The sequence below is a fragment of the Phyllostomus discolor genome, chromosome 4 (genome assembly GCF_004126475.2).
Source record: "Phyllostomus discolor isolate MPI-MPIP mPhyDis1 chromosome 4, mPhyDis1.pri.v3, whole genome shotgun sequence".
Lineage (NCBI taxonomy): Eukaryota > Metazoa > Chordata > Mammalia > Chiroptera > Phyllostomidae > Phyllostomus > Phyllostomus discolor.
The window spans coordinates 208,717,433-208,736,745 of record NC_040906.2 but is presented as its reverse complement, the minus strand read 5'-3'; the positions used below and the strand labels follow the sequence as shown (position 1 = coordinate 208,736,745).

At 64.6% G+C, this 19,313-nt stretch overlaps 1 long non-coding RNA gene across 1 annotated transcript; it reads right to left on the bottom strand.

The window, feature by feature from the left end:
* Positions 1-7,695: 7,695 nt before the first annotated feature.
* Positions 7,696-9,386, bottom strand: LOC118499932. Its single transcript, XR_004902469.1, has 2 exons — positions 9,293-9,386; positions 7,696-7,780 (listed from the first exon to the last, which is right to left on the bottom strand). It is a non-coding gene; the product is annotated as an uncharacterized LOC118499932 (long non-coding RNA).
* Positions 9,387-19,313: the final 9,927 nt, after the last annotated feature.

The following is a 19,313-nucleotide window of genomic DNA, read 5'->3' as shown; positions in this document are numbered from 1 at the left end:
CTCCACACTGCCTCTCCCCTGTCCGTGGGGTAGCCCGGCCTCCCCCAGCTGCCCTCCTCCCTCGTCCTGCCACAGGCAAGGCCCTGTCAGGCCCGCTCCTGTCCACACCCCTCAGGGGCTCCCGTTTACACAAGTCCAGCACAGGGCACCAGGGCCACCGGAGGCCTCCCAAGGGCCAGCTGCCCTCCAGACCTTCGCTCCCGCTTGCTCACCGCGAATCTCCCTGCCTGTCGATGCCAGACCACCCTGCTTCGGGAGTCCTCACCGCCTACACAGCAAGTGCTTCGTGATGCTGGTTTTTGTGCAAATGTCTCCCCCTACCGGGCCTTAAGCTTTAGCATCTGACATGTAATACTCATAGGCGCTTAGGGGATGTTTGTTGAGTAAAGAAAACGCATCAGTGACGTAAATAATCATCAACCTGCCCTGGCCGGCGTAGCTCAGTGGATTGAGCGCGGGCTTCGAACCAAAGTATCGCAGGTTCGATTCCCAGTCAGGGCACATGCCTGGGTTGCAGGCCATGACCCCCAGCAACCACACATTGATGTTTCTCTCTCTCTCTCTCTTTCTCCCCCCCTTCCCTCTCTAAAAAAAATAAATGAAATCTTAAAAAAAAAAGAATCATCAACCCCTGAGGTCACGGGCGTCTCTGTGAACATCCAGCCACACTCGGGACCCTCCGTGCACCCGCCCCTCAGCCGTGGCCGAGCCCTGCCCCCTGCAGACACTGTGCTGAGCTGACGCAGACACGGTTCTTCCGTCCTGCGGCCAGTTCCCGGGCAGGTGAGGGGACAGGTGTGGATCAAACAAACGTAAAGTTGCTCCTGCTGCAAGGTGATGTGTCCACGGCCCCTCGGGCGTCACTCTCCCGCCTGCTAGGACGTGCCCGCAGCCCCCACCGCTGTGACTGCCAGCCCTCCTGCTCCTTCTGTCTCCCCGGCCGGCCGGGGGCCCGCCCACTAGTCTCCCCAGTCGGTGCCTGGAGCCACATCCCCACCTGCCTCTCACCTGCCCCCCCAACTCCCTGTCCTCTCCTCTGCCCAGGGCTGACCACACCCACGCTGTCCTGCAGCTCATACCCCTCCCAGGGCCCCCTCCCACTCCCCCTCCCATCTCAAGACCACGGTCTGAACTCCTGGCCATGACCTTCCAGGCTCCTCGGGGCTCAGCTCCCGCTGCCTCTTCGGCCTCACGTGCCTCTCGGCCGGGCTGCCCTGCGCACGGCTCCTCTCAAATGCCGGGCGCTCTCCCTGCGGGGTCCTCAGCAGCTGCTGCGGACACAGGTGGCCGCGAGGGGGGTACTGTGCACCAAAGGCCCAGCAGGAAGAGACCCAGGAGCGATGAGGAGCGAGGCAGTGAGCGCATGGCCTTGGGCAGGCCTCCAGAGGGACGTGTCCCAGAGGGTCCCTGCAGCAGAGCCCAGGGGCAGGGCAGCCAAGCGGTCCTGGGATGGTTCATCTCATCTGCCACTTTGGAAGCCTGGCGGCGGGTGCCCCCAGTGGCTGTCGACCTCGGGGGTGGCCTGCTGCGTGGGGCAGCTGGGCGTGGGGCGTCCCACGGAGCCGGTGGACGGACTGGCCCTGCACCACCGCCAGGAGCGCTCAGGAGCCCCAAAGCCCGGGCACTGGTGCTAAGTGCCGCACCCGCAGGGCTCTCCCTGGTGACCCCCGAGAAACTGGGAAGCCCGGCGAGCGTGGGCACGGAGGCCCGGCGTGGACTTCTGGCCCAGTGACCGGCCTTTTTCTCCCCACGACGAGGGGCAGAGCCCACTGCGGTGGGGGAGGGGGGCCGTGCACACAGCTGCTCCCCCGAGTGTCCACGGCACAGCAGCTTCCTCGCTGGAGGCCAAGTGCGACCGGCGTCCCGAGCAGGTGGCCGAGCCCGTCCTCTTGCTTGGCTGCCGGCGGCGCGCACAGGAGAACGTGCCAGACGCCGCCACGCCGGGAGCTGGGGCCGGCTCTAGTGACCGGCAGGGCGAGCCCAGCGAGGTCCAGGCACGGGCCACCTGGCCGTCGTCTGGAGAGCAGTGGCCGGGGCCGCGGATGCTGCTGGCTGAGCAGCGCCCTCCCGTCTGCTGGAGGGCCGCCTGCATCGTCGTCAGGGCCTTTTCCCCTCTCTTTGTCCTTTGAACTTGTGGACGGGAGGAACCTGTGGCCGTGCCCAAGGGCCTGGCATGGGGCCCAGAGCCAGGACCCGCACGGGCTCCTCGGTGCCCGGTGGGCGGGTGACAGACAAGCCCCCGTGTCCTCAGTAGCGCTGGCACGCCAGCCCCCCGCAGGTGAGCCGAAGGGCCGTTGTGTACCTGGTTCTCATTATTCCGTTTGTGGAACGGGACTGTCCCTGGCTCCCAAGGAATGCTCAGACGGTGGGTCGCTGCCGAAGCTGTCCAAGCGATAGGGTGGAGGCACGGGGACCGTCCCCGGAGGCCGAGGGTGGCCTGCAGCGATCTGCAAATCGCCGAACTCCAACGCGGTGTCGCAGACCTCGGCCAGACCTGACCCAGCGACGACCGGGAGTCTCGTGGCCCCACTCCAGGGCTCCGCGGCAACTGACGCACTGGCACTGCCGTTCGTTACTTGCCCGGAGTACGTGATGAGGGCGAGAGTGAAAACCCACACCATGCATGAGCATGTGCCACAACGTATCAGAACACTTCCTGAAGTTGAAGGGTCGTCTGACGCAAGTCTGTTAGAGGCAGGAGCACAGGGAAAAGCGTCCAGAGAAAGTAAGTGTGCCCACAATCCAGGCCGAGGGCCAGCACCCACGGACCGTGTGATTTACCAAAATGAGTAAAACGAGCAATGCAAAAGCCCACAGGTTCCATAACGTTTGACAAGAGGGGGTTACTGGTGTTTTAAAAGAGGTGAATCTTCCAGGCACTGAACTGTGAAGGGATTTTCACGTGGGTTCCAACTGCTTCCCGCCTCTCCATTGAGTCACTTCCTCCCGGCCCGCCGGCCCGAGCTTCCTGGGTCCCCGCTCCACGTGTCCGTGCGAAGTTCGTGGAACCCTGGCCTCATCGCAAGGGGGGCGTGCTGCGCTTCCTCTCAGCCACACCGCGAGCCTGCCCACGCGGGCCCCGGCGGCGTGGGCTTCTGCACGTGAACCAGACCAGACGCATTCACTGCCCTGGGTCCCTCACGCTCGTTTTCACATCCTCTGGCCTCCGGACACCGGCCCAGTGTCCCCCCGGGCAGCGTGCCCGATGGGGAGGAGCGCCGGCCAGCTCAGCGCTCACACACACGGGCTGCGGACAGCCCGCACCTGGCGGCCGCCGGCCTCTCCCGGGGTCGTCTCTGCCACGCTCCGCGCCCCCGACCGCCTACCAGCGTCACCTCGTGTCGTCCCCGTGACTCTGAAGCTGCCATTCCCGACCTCTGACACAGGGGGCCCCCCACCCTGGCAGACTCCCGGGCCCCGCCTGAGGGTCCTGCCTCGGTCAGTCCGGGGTGCAGCCCCCTGTGGGCATCTTAAACCCTCCTCGGCGTGAGTGCGTGCACCTGACTGAGCAGCAGGGATTTTAGTCATGTGACCACTCTGCTCTCGGGGCCCTGGGCTCGCTCACTTGGCTCCAGGCCTGTGAGGTACGAGATAAAAGGCTGGAAATTTTAAAAGGATTTCGGGGGTCAAATGTCACTCATTACCATCTGTCATTCACGCTGCACCTCAGGCCCCGCGACAGGGCAGGGCCCCTTCGCCCCGAGACAGCAGGAAACAACACGAAAATACCGTCGGTCCCACCGGCACTCGGAGCAACCGCCCAGCGGACTGCCTGCCGCGGCGAGTCCCCGCACCTGCCCTGCCTGCAGCTCGGGGACCACGGCCAAGACCGCAGGGGCAGCGGTGGGGACCTGGGGACCCGCACCCCGGCCTCAGCCACTCCCACCACCGGAACAGCGAGCCTTCCCACTGACCCAGACCCCCACCCGTCCTCAGACATGTGCAGACACGCCGTCGTCCCAACACCCAACATCACCCAATGATGGTGATGTCCCTCGCGCCCTGGGACCCATTTCTCACCCGTCCACCTGCTGGCCACACCTTCTCCCCTCCAACGTCACCCTCCACGGAGACCCCTCTCAAACATTACACCAGCTGCCGGAACACGGCCCCGCCCGGAGCGAGGCGGCAGCCCGGCTGCGGGCCCCAGAGTGGGGGTTGGGTGGGTGGTCACTTGATTGTGGATAATTGGTTGGTTGGTTGATTGGCTAGTGGTTGGTTGGCTGTTTTTTTGGTGGTTGGTGGGTGGTTGGCGGGTTGACGGTTGCCCAGCTGGCCGGCGGGCTGGACCTGCCTCACGTGGCCCCAGCCGGGCACCGGAGCAGCCCGCAGCCCAGAGACATGCGGGGGCGGAGCCAGAGAAGCCAGCCTGCTCTCCAACCCACGAGTCAGAATGATGCTCAACAAGAAGCTAATGTAAAATACATGAAATGGCTGTCACACACGAGAATGTGGTAGGACACATTTCATTTTATTCCTTTTAAAAATAGGAAATGTGGTTTCCTTCCTTCCATCGGTAAGTCGTCTGTTTATAGAGCAGAGGCGTGTGTCCATCTGGGGAAGCAGGCGAGAAGCCCGGGGCCACGGGGAGGCCGGGGGACCGGGAGAAGCTGAACGCCGACGGGAGGGCGGGTGGCCCGCCGAGTGACGGGGGACAGCGCTGCACGTGCGAGAGGCCCCCGTGGCCCCCCAGCACCGAGCCTGCAGCCTTGCTGGGCGTCCCCAGGGCCCTTCTCTCGTCCCCTCTGCTCCCTGACCGGCGGTGCCCTCACCGCTTCTCCGCTCCAGGAGAGCCCAAAGGCAGGTCTCGCGTCCTGCACGACTCCCAGACGAGCGGAGTGGCCCGGAAATTCTGTGTGGTTCTCCGTCCGTCGTTCGGGGCAGCGAGTATGTTACTCGTTTTTTGTTTCCGTTCTGACAAAACCATAACTGGACGGTCCCCCGGGCCCCTCCTGGGGGTCCTACTGGGAGTGGTGGGCGGCCTGCTTCTGGTCCAGCACGAGGCTGCCGCTGTCGCGTCTGACCCTCACCCTCCCGGAGGTGAACCTGGTTTCCTGGAGGCCGCCGCCGTACACGGTCTTGACGGTGCCGTCCGGGTACTCCCGCCGCCTGAACTGGGCCGTGTGAATGTCCCTCTGCCCGTTACTGAGCACGATGGTCCTGTCGCCGTTCCTGGGGACGGGGAGGCCGTGTCAGTTGGCCTCGTGGGAGCCGGGGCTGCGGGCGTGGGTGATGTGACCCGGGGCTGGGTCCCCCATCTAGGTCTCGGTGGACCAGGGGTGAGCATGCACAAAGGCCAGGGCAGTGCCAGCCCACAGGCGATCCAAGGGATTGAAAGGCCCAGCTCCGCCAGTTGGAGATAAGGCCTGGGGACAACGCCAGGAGGGGGGACTGGGCAGGCCGGACGGGCTGGCCATGCAGAGCCTGGCGCCCTGTGCTGCGGGTCTCATCTTGGAGGAGACCCGGGAGGGTGCAGCATTCACAGGGGCAGTGACCTGGACACAACCTACCACCGCCCAAGAGGAGCGACCCCAGAGGTCAGGAGACGAACCTGGCTACTGGGAGGGGAACGGTGGGGCCCGCTGCCGTCACCCAGGGGGCAGCGAAGAGGGCTCTCGGCGGCAGAACTGGGGGGAGGGGGCAGGTATGCACCCCACATGCTCAGGGGCCGGTGGCTGTCGGGGGCAAAGGAGCAGCGAGAGCCTCGACTCCCCAATCGGCACGGCGTCTGCGCCGGGGTCTCATCCCTGCGCATCCTGGCGCGGGGACAGGTGCACCCATGAGCACCTTCCTGGGGAATCGGACGTGGTTTACGCCTGATCTGCTCTGGGCTCGGGCTTCTAGAGGGCCGGTCTGAGGTGGGCGCATGCTCAGAGGGCTGCGACCAAGGTCACTGAGGGAGACACTCAAAATCGGTGTTCGAGGCCACACGAAGGGCTCAGGCAAGGCCCTGACACCCAGCCGCAGGGTCAAGGGCACGGTTCTCTGTTCTCACATCCGGACGAACATGGAAGCCTTCAGGAAAACTGACTGAAAGACGTCCCGGACTTTTACACAAACCGAAACTGGGGGTGCGTCCCAGGGCCGCCGCCCCTCACACCGACCTCTCCACGCGCACGCACGTCCCGTCGGGAAACACCGTCTCCTCCCGCCCGCCGCTCAGACGCCGCACGGTCCCGTCCGGGAACAGGGTCTCCCTCGAGCCGTCGGGGTGGAGTTTCTCTGCAGAACACAGGTTCGCGTCGGGGCCGGCACGGACGGGACATCGGCGTCCGGTCCCCACCCACACGGCACCCAGTCACGGGCGTCGTGTCCTCGCGACGAGAAATTGTGAAGATCCGCTCTCTTCTCGACGTTCAGACACGCGGGAAACGCTGTAACTCCAGCCGGCACACCGCACCTTACGCTCCCCAGGGCTGACCTAGTTTTAACCGGAAGTGCTGACCTTTGGCCTCCTTTGCCCTTTTAAAAAACTTGTGTTGTAGCAGCCCCCTTGTCCCCAGGGGACACGTTCCAGGCCCCCAGAGGGCGCCTGGGAGTGCAGACAGCCCCTGGCCCCGAGGGCTGCGGTTTTCCCGGTGCGAACGCGCGCACACACACGCCTTTCCATGGAAAGAAAGCACTTGGTGGTCTGGCCACTGTGGCACAGCCGAACCCCAGCCCCCCGGAGGGCCGGGGCCCCATATACTCAGGGGGTGGCTTGCTGGCCACCCTAGGGACAGGCCTAGGGCTTGGCTGGTTTCAGCGAAGCGGCAGGGACCCCGGGAGACACCCCACTCGGCACAGACAGCGGTGGCAGCTGCAGGAGACGGGGAAGACGCCGGGAGGCGGCCCACTGTGGTGAATGGCTCTGAAACGGTTCCTCCAGAGGCAAAATCCGCGTCCAGAGTCCTGGGGGACAGTGGACAGTGGTGGCTCGATGCAGGTGAGGCCACCCTGGCCGGGCGGCCCCACTGGTCCGAGTGTCACCCGGTGCTCAGAGAGGTTGTGGGTTTGGTGCCCAGTCGGGGTGCGCACAGGAGGCAACCGGTGGAAGTCTCCCTCTGGCATGGAAGTTTCTCTCCCTCTCTCCCCCCTCCACTTCCTGGCTCTCCCAGATCAACAAACACAGCCTCTCGTGAGGACTTGAAACGAAAAGTCACCACCACTGAGCGCCCTGAGTGGGCGGAGGAGTCCGCGCCAGGGAGGGCGCTGCGTGCTCAGGGGGCCTCCGCGTCACTGACGGGAACCGGGCAGGGATGGGTCACGACGAGAGAGAAGGTGCCACTACCGCGCCCGGCAGCGAGCTCACGGAGCCGGAGCCTCCGGCCTGGACCGGAACGCGGCAGTAGTCTGGAGCGCACGCAGAACCGAGGCCTCCGAGAGCGCGGGGCTCAGCGGTGGGGAGCTGCTCATTCACCTGGGGTCGGGCTCCCAGCGCACGCGCCCACGCACAGGAGCGAAGGCACGCACCTGCCGCCTGGGGCCTGGTGACACTGCTTCGGCCTCGGGACGCCGCAGCAGCGGGCCCAGAGCTGTCCCATGAGAGGCGGGCGAGGACGCGCGCGTCCCGGGCCGCACTACGGAACTCACGCCCCGAGTTATGGGGCGACAGCGGGCATGCGGAGCTTGCCTCGCAGGCTCCAACCCCTAGAGTCCACGTGCAGCGCCCGCACACGGTGGGCGGGTGACGCAGGTCCGCGCGAGGCCACTGACCTGTGCGCTTGTCCGGAAACCGCAGGACTTGCAGCCCGCTGGGGTGCGTGGTGCGCGTGGTCTGGGCGCCTGCGCAGTAGTAGACCTGCGAGCACAGAGGTGCGGGGGTTGGGGTGCGGTCTGTACCAGCGCCCCGAACCTGGTTTCCGCCTCGGCGGAGGACTTCCCGCAGGTGGGAGGGGCCTGCCCTGCCCTGCCCGCGGGGAGGGGCGGGGCTCCGAGGAGGAGCTGGTGCTCAAACCCAGAAAGTCTGAGAGATCGGGACCCGCCAAACCCCGAGGCCCGCCCAGGACAAGGTCCAGAACCCTCCTGTGTCGCCGTCACGTGTCCCTGAGTCAGAATCGCGGTGAACCCCGAGTCGTCAGAAGGACGCCTGCGTCTCTGCAGGTCTTCCCGGGAAACCCCAAACTCCGCCGACTCTCTTTCCCAGGCCTATGCATCCATCTCCACATTTGTATCTAATGCCCCACGCCACACACACGCCCGGGCCCACTGGGCCCACGTGACGGCACCCCACACCGGCGGCGCCCCCGCACAGTGAGACAGGCTGCCGACCTCCACGGGAAGCGCCCCGCCCTGTGCTGATGACAACCGCGGGGCTGACAGCCGTGCCCGTGAGCCCAGGTGGGAGGTCCCTGAGCACCTACTCCGCGCGGAGCCGCACTGGTGTGGAGGAGGGCATTCGGTTGTAATAGTCGCTCACGGGTCCCCAACCTCAGCCCAGTGACGGTCTGGGCCAGGCCGCTCTTTGCTGTGGGGGGGCCACACCATGCGCCCCTGGCCTCCACCCACTACAGGCCAGCACCAGCGCCCCCCACGCCGGCTCGAGACAACCAGACCTGTCTGCAGACGCCGCAGGTGTTCCCGGGGGGCCACCCCCCACCTTGAGAACCACTGACCTGCGAGCCAGGTATTTCCTAAGTGTTTAGGTGCAGAAACTGAGGCTGAGGAGGCTGACTTGCTCACATCCGGGCTCATGGTCACAGGCAGCGATTCAGCCCCGACCCTGTGGCCCCCAGGCCCATGCTCTCTGCTTCCCCAGCACCCAGCACGCAGCACCCCACAGGCAGCCACAGGGACACTGCACTGTGGACAAGCCACTCCCGTGCAGACAGGAGAAGCCGCCTGCTGCGATCTGGCCTCCAGCTCGTACCTGGAGGGGCTCCCAACACCGCCCGCCCCTGCCACCACCTGAATGCTGAGCCCGTGACTAAGGAGCTTTCTCCCAGCGTCCCCTGTTGTGTTTCTGGGGAGCACTGAGGCGGGGCGCGAGCGCACTGTGTCACAGGGCCCGGTGACCCTCCACTGAGGCAGGTCCTTGTCGTCACCTCCCGTGGGAGGCTTAGGGAGGCTTGCCCGCCACTAGCTGCCTGAGCGAGAATTCACAACCAGGGGGCGGGGCGGGGCGGAGGTTACTCCCTCCTCCACGCGCAAACCTGAGCCCACGGGAGGGCTCAGCGCACAGACGGCCTGGCCCCTGCCCCGTCACCCCACCCCCCCCCCCGCCCCCGTCCTCGAGCCCTGGAGGGAGACGTCTAGTGACTGGGCGGCTCCGACCGTTGTCTGAGGCACAGACGTGCGGGCTGCACGTGCGCACCACTCTCTGGTCGGGCAGGATCCTCTGCGTGTCGCCGTTGAGGAAGTGCAGGACGGTGGTCTCGGCCCCCACGTCCTTCCCGGGGCCTTTGGCGCTGGCGGCCTCGCCCACCTGTGCAGAAACACAAACGTGCGAACGGAAAAGGAAACACACCACAGTGCTCTCACGTGTCCCTCCGTGCACAGTCAGCACACGCCCCTGTCCTGTGCCGCCTCGTGGGCCCCACTGCTGTGGCCCCGCGAACGAGCTCTCACGGAACGCAGCAGCCCCACGGCGCACCCCTGAGCCCGGGCGGGAGGCATGACGGGCACCCTGGCTCGTCCCGCTGAGCTCTGCCCCCCTGAGGCCATGCCGTGCACACGGGCTGGGCCGCAGCCTCCAGTGCGGGCGGCGTGTGGCCGTCGCAGGGGGTGGGGGTGGACACCCCGGGCCTCCAGCGGGCTGACTGCTCCGTGGGAATTGTCGGCTGTGCATTCTTCTTTCCTTTGCCTCCCAGCCCTTCGACCCACACCCGACCCCACCTGGCCCCGGAGGCTCCCCGACTCCCAGCCAGAATGGGCGGGCCGTGAGTGACTGCGCGGGCACAGCGCTGAGCTAGGAGCTGGGGAAAAAACCTCTGTCTTCAGGTTGAAAACACTAGTGACGTGAAGATGAACAGCAGGGAAAACGGACAGAGATCCTCCCAGCCTTCCGAGAGTTCAGGTCTGCACGGGTGAAAACTCTGAGTGGTCAGCACGTGGCCGCGCACCGCGTGGCCTGAGCCAGGCTCAGAGTCAGCCAGGGTGTGGTCGCTCCCCGGCGTGGCCCTGGCGTGGGGGTACGGGATGTGGCTCCCCTGGGGAGACCTGCCGGGGGGGGGGGGCGCACGCCGGCACTGGGCTTTCGGAAGCGCCCCCCGAGACCCTTCTCACAGCCGGCTCCATGTGCCGCTGCCGGCCGTGGGGGGCCCCTGACGGGCTCGAGGTTCGACCCGGAACCGCGAGTCCACCCTCGCCCCAAACCCGCGAGACAAAGCCAGTGTGTTCTGTCCCACTGCAGAAGAGTACAACCAGTACAAAGAAGTTTCCAGTGAGGCTTACAGAGGCTCAGGGACGAGAAAGCACAGGTACGAGGCTTTAAATGTTCCATATAAGAAAATCATAAAATTAGTTACTATCTTCGGGGTTTACATCCTAAGAAGAAAAAACAAGCGAATGAGCGAACAGGGGGTTTGGGCCCCTCCATCCAGTGAAGGGGGGCAGCAGGGAGGCCGGGGGGCCCCCAGGAGAGCGGGGTTGGGGGGCAAGGTGGGGGTGCAGGGCAGGCAGGTGTGCTGGGCTGGGAGGGCGAGAGCCGGCTACTACTTCTTGTTCCCACGGCCTTGGGGGCATCAAGTTGAGTGACAGACTCGTCCACGCACTTGACAAATCCTTAAGGAATATCACTCATTTCTTACACCCCTCTCGCTGAGACAGTAAGACAAGGAATTTAAGTTAAACGGGCCTTCCCCCTGAAAAACCTGTACAACAACTCCACTAAAGGCAAAAAGAAAAACCAACAGCATTTAACTCATTCAGTGCTACTGTGAGCTGCTACTGTTCAGAGCTATTATTGTTGGTTTCCACAGACATTTCATCTGCGAGAGCCGCGGTCAGCCCGAGAGGGCGGGGGCGGCGAGGGAGAGCCCGAGAGGGCTGGGCCGGCAAACAGGCTCCGAGGGCACGGCCGTGCGGCTGGCCGGTGCCGGTTCCGAGTGTCGGTGGACTCTCCCCAGAGCTCACAGAACACACCGGCCGGCCGCTGCACGTCCCTTCTCTGCTTTCCTCCCGGGGCCACCGCCACCCCGAGGACCCGTCCTTTCCGGAGCGGAGGCTGAGCCGCGGAGGCCGAGCGAGACTTGGACGGGGCGCTGCTGCCCCACAGGAGACCCTCCCCTGGTCGGCCAGCACACGCAGGGTCCCCGGCACAGACCCGCGACCTGGGGCCCAGGTGACAGGTGGCGGGACCTCCGCCCAGGACGGCGGGCCTGCGGCAGCCTACCTTGCCATCTGGGCTCCGTGCTTCTCCTCCTTTGCCCTCCGTTCCCGTCCCAGTGCCCGTGGGCTGTGATGATTCCGGTTCCCCGGGGAGACTCTGCAGAAAGGGTGCAGCCGTGGCCTCAGGAGGTCGCTGTGGAGACCGTGGTCACGAGGCGGGAGAAGCGGGTCCCCCGGCATCTGCAGGAGCATCTCCACGGGCCAGGGGCACCGGGGCTTCGGGCCACACTCCGTGTTTTTGCAAAGGTGTGTGTCCCCAGTGTCCCTGTCTGTCTGGTCCGGGCCGGGGTGGCCACCCCAAGTTCAACAGCGCACGGAAGGACACGCCGCATGCAGGGAGAAGCCAGCCCGAGAGCTGTGGAGCTGCCACCTGAGGCTCCGCGCGGCCCCGCCGGCTGGAGCCCCCCGCAGAACACACCCAGGGGACGGTGGCGCCGAGGTCCCCGCATTCAGACATCGGAAGGGGCAGTGTAGACCATGCACTTTCCTGGGGGAACCGAGGGCACGTGGGACCCTTGTTCTTGCACTTCCTCCCGGGGCCTCCTCTACATGGTGGCTGAGCTCACGGCCCAGATTTCTGCCCATGGAGAGCACTGTTTCGTTTCCCTGACACTGGGGTTAGAAACAGCACGTAACGGCCCCAGCTGGCGTGGCTCAGTGGATTGAGCACCGGCCTGAGAACCAAAGGGTTGCCAGTTCAATTCCCAGTCAGGGCACATGCCTGGGTTGTGGGCCAGGTTCCCCAGTGCGCGGGGGAGGTGAGAGGCAACCACACATGGATGTTAAGAAAACAAAACAAAGCCCTGGCTGGTGTAGCTCAGTGGATTGAGCACGGGCTGCAAACCAAAATGTCACAGGTTCGATTCCCAGCCAGGGTACATGCCTGGGTTGCAGGCCATAACCCCCAGCAACCGCACATTGATGTTTCTCTCTCCCTCCCTCCCTCCCTTCCCTCTCTAAAAATAAATAAATAAAAATCTTTTAAAAATACAGCATGTAATAAGTGGACCTCTAGCTAGCTAGGGCTTAGAAGTGTTACTTGCTAAATTCGTACTAATCTCCATTTAAAATTATAAGTAAAAATAATATTAAAATTTGATTTGGGAAAAACATCCATCTTGTCTTGACTGAGTGCTACATGCGGCTGACTTAAAACCAGAACGAAAGGTCTCCACGTCTTTGAGAGGCGGGCGGAGCTGCCCCAGGAGTCACCCGGAACCACGCTTCCCGTCCCCGCACGCACCTGCGGCTCCGTGTCCGCGGAGGGGCCGGTGGGCCCTTCTGTCCCAGCCCGGGTGGGGGGCTTGCCCTCGGGACCCTCGGGGGGCGAGGGGCGAGCGTCTGCGGGAGACACGCGGGGAGGGGGGAGGGTCACTTGCCCCCCACAGAGTCGTTAAGCCGACCGGGCCGTGCTCTCTTTCCCGTGAGATGCACGAACCGTTTAAGGCGCATTTTGAGCAAGAAGCTACTGAGTCAGGGACGGGCCTGGGAGAGAGACGTGGCCCACGTGACCCAGAGGGGCAGGGTGAAGCACTAAGCCTCCGACTGGTAAACTGAGGCAGCTCGGGGGCCAGTGAGGACTGTGCCCACCCTGCAGAGGAGCAGGTGGGTCTCGGGGTAGGGGGGGGGGAGACTCCCCCTGGGGGAGGGGTGAGAGGCAGTCTGGGCTGGAGGTGGCAGGGAGGGGAGGAGCAGAGACTGAGCAGGTGGGGCTGAGCTAGGAGGGGAGAGGGGGTGGGGGGATTGGAAGGGGTCCTCAGGCCTCTGCCCAGGGGCCTGGCGGACCCAGGATGGCACCCACCGAGAGGACTGGGACTGGGGGTGGAGGGTGGGGAGGGGCCTGGGTGTGAGGGAGACGTGGTCTGTGTTCTGGTCGTCGGGCTCGTGGTGCCCGTGGGCCTGGTGGGCCCCGCGCCTGAGGGGAGGGACACCTGGGCCCTGGTGTGTGTGAGGACGTGTTCCCGCAGGTGCCCTGGGGGGGGGGGCGGTGCACGTTCTCTGACGGGGACGTGAGGGGGCGCTTCTCCCTCGACCTGCCCAGCCAGGTGCCTCTCGGTCCTGCCGGTGGGACCCCAGGTGCTGGAGGGACCCCAGGTGCCAGAGGGACCCCAGGTGCCAGTGGGGCCCTAGGTGCCGGTGGGGCCCCAGGTGCCAGAGGGACCCCAGGTGCCAGTGGGACCCCAGGTGCTGGAGGGACCCCAGGTGCCAGTGGGACCCCAGGTGGGACCCCAGGTGGGACCCCAGGTGCCAGTGGGACCCCAGGTGGGACCCCAGGTGCAGAAGGCTCGGCACAGCTGTGTGGACAGCGCCCCCCCCAAAGCTCAGAAGGAGGAGAGAATGACACCGGGGCGTGTTCTACCGAGGTGGTGGGGACAGCGGCCAGTGGCTGTCCCCGAGCTTTGGGTGCGCGTCAGGCGGGGTAGGAGGGGGTGGCAGGACAGACGGAAGGGGACCCGAGAGGGGTCAGAGAAGACGGCCAGCGGTGAGGGCGTCCCGTGAACCCCAGCACTGGCCACAGCGAGAGCAGGGTGGACACGGCCAGGGGACGGAGCAGGACAGCGGCAGGAAGGAGCAGCCCAGGTGGCCTCACCAGGGTCCTGGGCAGCGGGGCCGTCCTCCGTCGGCTCGGCGTGGCGGGCAGCCGGCCCCTCGGGCGTCCTGCCGCTCGGCGATGGCAGGCTCCGGCCCGGGGGGGTGGCAGCCTAGGAGCAAGGACAGTCACAAAAGCCCGGCACTGTCACATCTCAGGGGCAGCGACCCAGGCCAGAAACTGGGGCCACCAAAGGCCGTTTCAGCCACGAGTGTGTTTTGGTGACACCCAGGCTCGCCCGAAGGCACCGCCCTCGGCACGAGGAGAAAGGTCACTGCCTAAATGCCGAGACCGGGGCGGGGGTTGGGGGCGGGCAGGCAGACGGCCCCCCGGGCAGGCAGCTGCGTGTCTCAGCTTTGACGACGAGCCGCGGAGGTTCCACGAGCCGTCCCGGGAAACAGAGTCATTCTGCACAACTGAAACCGTCTTGGACAGTAAACGAAGGGCTCGCAGCAGACCTGGGTGGGGCTCCGCCCAACCTCGACGTGTGGTGTGACCGTGTGCACACAAGCACCGTTCCCCGTCTCACCTTTGCGCCCCCAAGGGGGGCGGGCTTCCCTGCGGCCCCTCGCACCCGGAGGTGTATGGACACCGTCTTGTCCCCGTCCTCACGCGTCACTATCTTCCCCCAGTCGACTCTCTCTATCTTCGTCCTCGCCGGCTGGAAGCAGAGGTGGGATGCATGAAGGATGGTCCCGTCGTCCAAAACCACCAGCCGGCGGGTCCCGCCGGTCGTCACGGGGGCCGGGCCAGCGTGACGCTGCGTCTGCACCCCGAAACGCACAGCCCTGGGCTCCCCCTTTCCCGTCTGACGGCCCAGGTCCGGCGGGACGCAGTGAGGCCCTGGCTGGACACAGAGGGAGGGTCTGCGGCCATCACGGCACGCAGCGCTGAGTGAGGCGTCCCGGCCGAGGCGGAGGCGGAGGTGGGGACCCCTCGCTTCCTCGCACAGCCGGCAGGAGGATGACCACAGATCTAGACCATGTGGGCGGGGCTGGCTGGAGGAGAAACTGAGGCTCGGAGCCGACGGAGGGCCAGGCGGTGGCCGCGGTGGGAGAGACTCCCAGTCTCACAGGAGAGTCCCTTGGGAAGCGGGCTGGAGCCGAGCAGGAGCAGGTGAGCCGCACTGTTCCCCCTCCAGCCCCTTCCCACAGCGCAGCCAGGAGGGCTGTCCCGCCCTGGTGAGCCCCTGAGGCCCCGCCCCCTTACAACCTAACAGGTGCGCCGAGACCAGGAAACACAGCCCAAATGAAAGAACAGAGCAAAACCCCAGGAAGAGAGCTCAACGAAAAGGAGATGGCCAACCCATCTGATGGAGAATGTAGAGCCCTGGTCATCAACATGCTCACAGGACTGATTGAGCTTGGTCGAAAAATGAAAAAACAAATGAAAGCTACCCAAAATGAAATAAAGCAAAATATTCAGGGAACCAACAGTGACAGGAAGGAAACCAGGACTCAAAGCAACAATTTGGAACAAAAGGGAAAAATAAACATCCAGCCAGAACTGAATGAAGAAATGAGAATTCAAAAGAGTGAAGAGAGACTTAGGAACCTCTGGGAGAACTTTAAATGTTCCAAAATCTGAATCATAGGGGTGCCAGAAGGAGAAGAACAACGGCAAGAAAATGAGAACTTATTTGAACAAATAATGAAGGAAAACTTCCCCAATCTGGCGAAGGAAATAGACTTCCAGGGAGCCCAGGAAGCCCAGAGAGCCCCAAAGAAGTTGGACCCAAAGAGGAACACACCAAGGCACATCACAAGTACATTACCCAAGATTAAAGATAAGGAGAGAATCCTAGAAGCAGCAAGAGGAAAGGAGACAGTAACCTACAAAGGAGTTCCCATAAGACTATCAGCTGATTTCTCAAAAGAGACCTTACAGGCAAGAAGGGGCTGGGCAGAAGTATTCCAAGTCATGAAGGGCAAGGACCTACAGCCAAGACAACTCTACCCAGCAAAGCTATCATTTAGAATGGAAGGGCAGATAAAGGGCTTCCCAGATAAGGTCAAGTTAAAGGAGTTCATCATCACCAAGCCCTTACTTTATGAAATGTTAAAGGACTTATCTAAGAAAAAGATAAAAAATATGAACAATAAAATGACAACAAACTCACAACTATTAACAAATGAACCTAAAAGAAAAGAAAAACAATGAAAACAAAAAACTAAGCAAATAGCTAGAACAGGAACAGAATCAGAGAAACGGACATCGCACAGAGGGAGTTCAGTGGGGAGGGGTGGGGGGATGGGGTGGAAATGTACAGGGAGAAGCAGCATAATTGGTAGGCATAAATTAGACGGGGAGCGATAAAAAACGGTGTAGGGGACAGAGAATCCAGAGAACCTCATGCACAACCCGTGGACATGAGCTCAGTGGGAGGAATGCTGGAGGGGGGCGGGGAGAAGGGCAGGGGGGTATAAAGAGAGAGAAGTTGGGAAAACCATAATAGCCTAATCAATAAAATATGCTTTAAAAAAAAGAACAAAAAATGTAATCAGAAACACCAAAAACCCCCGAGTTAGAAAGTGGTGTGGCGGAGTGTTTCACCCGTGGTTTCTCTCGACGGAGCACGGTTTTGAGGGACAGAGGGGCCAGGCATCCGCTCGTTCAGACGAGCGTTGGTGAAGCCGTCGCACTGCAGGCGTCTGACTAACCCGTCTCCGGGGGGGAGGGGAGTGCCCAGGGTGCGGCACGCCCCCCGCCCTCAGCGGCTCAGAGGCCCCAAAGGTGCCCTCCCTTCCTCAGGGCATGCTCGGAGTAGGGGACCGCGGCCCCTCCCCCGAGACACAAAACATTTCCTGCTCCACGGTCGCGCTGGGAGAGAATGTCGGGGCCCCAGGCCATCCTCAGGAGTGCGGGGTCTTCGCAGACCGGCGACCCCTTCCCCAGCTGGATGGGGCCGCAGACGGCTCCCAGGCGTGAGCTCCCGGGTGTGAGGACGGTGGGAAGCCGGGCCCGGCAGACGTGCTGGCTGGCCGGACGCCTTCAGGAGCAACGGGCAGCAGAACGAAGAGCAGCGTCCGACCGAACAGCAGGACTCTGCCTGGAGCGGCCTGTGCTGGACGCGCGGGCACCCCTGGGAGACGGCCAGCCTTGGAGCCGTAGGACACACGGGCCAAGAGACGTGAGAAGATGCGGCTCCTTTAAAAGCACATGACCCTGACGGTGCCCCCAGGGGAGAGACCGCAGGGGGACCGCGGTCCGCGAGGCAGGCAGGCGTCTGAGCCGAGATGCGGGTGGGGCGCGAGAGTCCGGGTCCTGGGCCTCCGCTCCCCTCTGCAGACGCCAACACAGAGGGCCACCGGGAAGAGGGCGCACGCCCAGGGCACACAGTCCTGGCCCCCGGAGTCAGCTGGCCGAGGGCAGATTGTCCCAAAAGTCGGTGTCCACACCCAGAAGGCGATTCGCCCCAAAACAAAATTCGGGGAGATTGTTTGCATCTTCAGCGGCACAGTGGCTGGAAGAGAAACTCGATTTTTCGCCCACTCAGCAACAATGGCCACATCCCAGGGGAACATAGGGGGGCCGTGGGGCCGCTGGCCCGGGTGCCCGCTCCGCCCCGCCCCACTCCGCCCCACTCCGCTCCGCCTGGGGAAGCTCCCCCGGCAGCCGCCGCGTCACAGGCACGGCCCCCGTGGGCTTTGCTTCCCACCGCTGTCCGCTGTTTCAGCGAGGTCTCCCAGGTCCCCCGAGGCGGCAGACCAACAGCATCCGCACTCGTGCCCCGGGGCCCCGCCCGCGCTGAGCCGGCACTGAAGGAGGAAGGAAATGCGCCCTGTGTCGGGGGCACCCCCGTGGCTCCGCAGGGATGCGAGCCGTCTGGCCTCTGGCTTCCTGCCGCAGGGCCAGCTCTGCAGACAGCAAGGTCCGGGAGGGCCAGGGCCTGTTACGTCACGCACACCCAGGCCTGTGGCTCGCCAGCCGGGTGCCCCAGTGCGGCCTCGGTCGGAGGACCTGTGTCCTGGGGCCACCGCAGTGGGCGAGCAGGAGGTGCTGGCCCAGGAAACCGGTATCAGCCGCTGCTGGCAGGCCCTTGGGTGCCTTTGGAGAGCAGGCACGCTGGTGCTCTCCGAGAGCCCCGATTGGGCCCGTGTTCATTATTGATCATTTATGGGGGTGGGGTTGACTCAGAGGTCAGAGCCCTCCCCCACCCTCGGCGCCCCGGTGGGCACGTACACCCCGTGGTGACCAGGCTTCTTTAAGTCACACAGAGGAGCCCTCCGTACCTGAGTGTCTGATCCGGTCCTCCCGGGGCCCGGGGCCCGCAGCTCCGCGGCTCCTGGTCCGCCCCGCGGCCCCCGGCCCTGCCCCCTCAGGGCGTCGATCTGCATCTGCAGGTGGCGGAAGGCGGCGGACCAGCGGGCCTCCTGTCTCCGGAGCAGCTGGTGCAGCCCAGCGACCTGCCGCTGCAACCGCTGTCGCCGGGGAGAGAGAGCCCTGGCTGGTGACCCCGACCTCCGAGGAGCCCGCGGAGCCGCAGCGCCCGCGCCCACGGTGTTGCTGAGTGGGGTCGCCACGTGCCACTCCCCGCGGCACCGCCAGGCACAGTGCCTGCAGCAGCCCGGGTTCCGCCGCGTGTCCCCTCGTTCAGGGCTGAAGGGCGCGGCAAGGACGTTAGGGGAGGACGTCCCATGCGGCTGCGAGCAGCGGTCTGTGGCTGACACTCCTGAATGAATTCCCGCAGAACAAGCGGGACCCAGAGTTTTACCGAAATGGACTTTCCCCCGGCTGTTTAGAGGTCAGAAGCCGCGGCCTTTAACCCGACGCACTAGCTTTCCCACCAGACCCTTCACGGACCCTGCGCTTCGAGGGCAAACGGCACCGTGGGAGGTGCCCCTGGACAAGGGTGCCTGTGGGGGGATGTGCGGGGTCGTGCGGGGTCATCTGCGCTCCGGGGACGGTGGGGAGAGAGACTCGCACTCAGCTGCGGCGTCAGACAGGAGGCAGCCGAGTTCGGGGCTCTGGTGGGACGGCCTCAGCGGGGCCATCCCGGCCTGTGCCTTCTCTCAGGTCAGAAGCGCTGAGCTGCCGCACCCGAGGGGGCTCCCTGCCCCGCTCCACCCCGACCTCAGAACGCTCAGCCGCAGGGCACACAGCCCTGCCCACCCCCCCCCCCCCCGAAGGACAGGGGTCCCTGTCTATGCTAGTGCGTCACCTCCTAGCCCTGCAGGACGAGGAAGCAGGGAGGCCCAATGCTGGGAGGGGTGCTCCCAGCTGGTGCCACGAAGCCCCCCCACCACATGGCCCCGTATGACCCCGGGGCACCCAGCTCACCAGCAACTCCTCGCCCCCGCCGCCTTCCCGGGGGCGCTCGGCTGTCTTCCCGGGGTCGGTCCCAGCCTGTGGGTCCCCGGGGCAGCTGGTGTGTGCTGGCCGCTCGGCCTCCAGGTGGGCCCCCAGCATTCTGGAG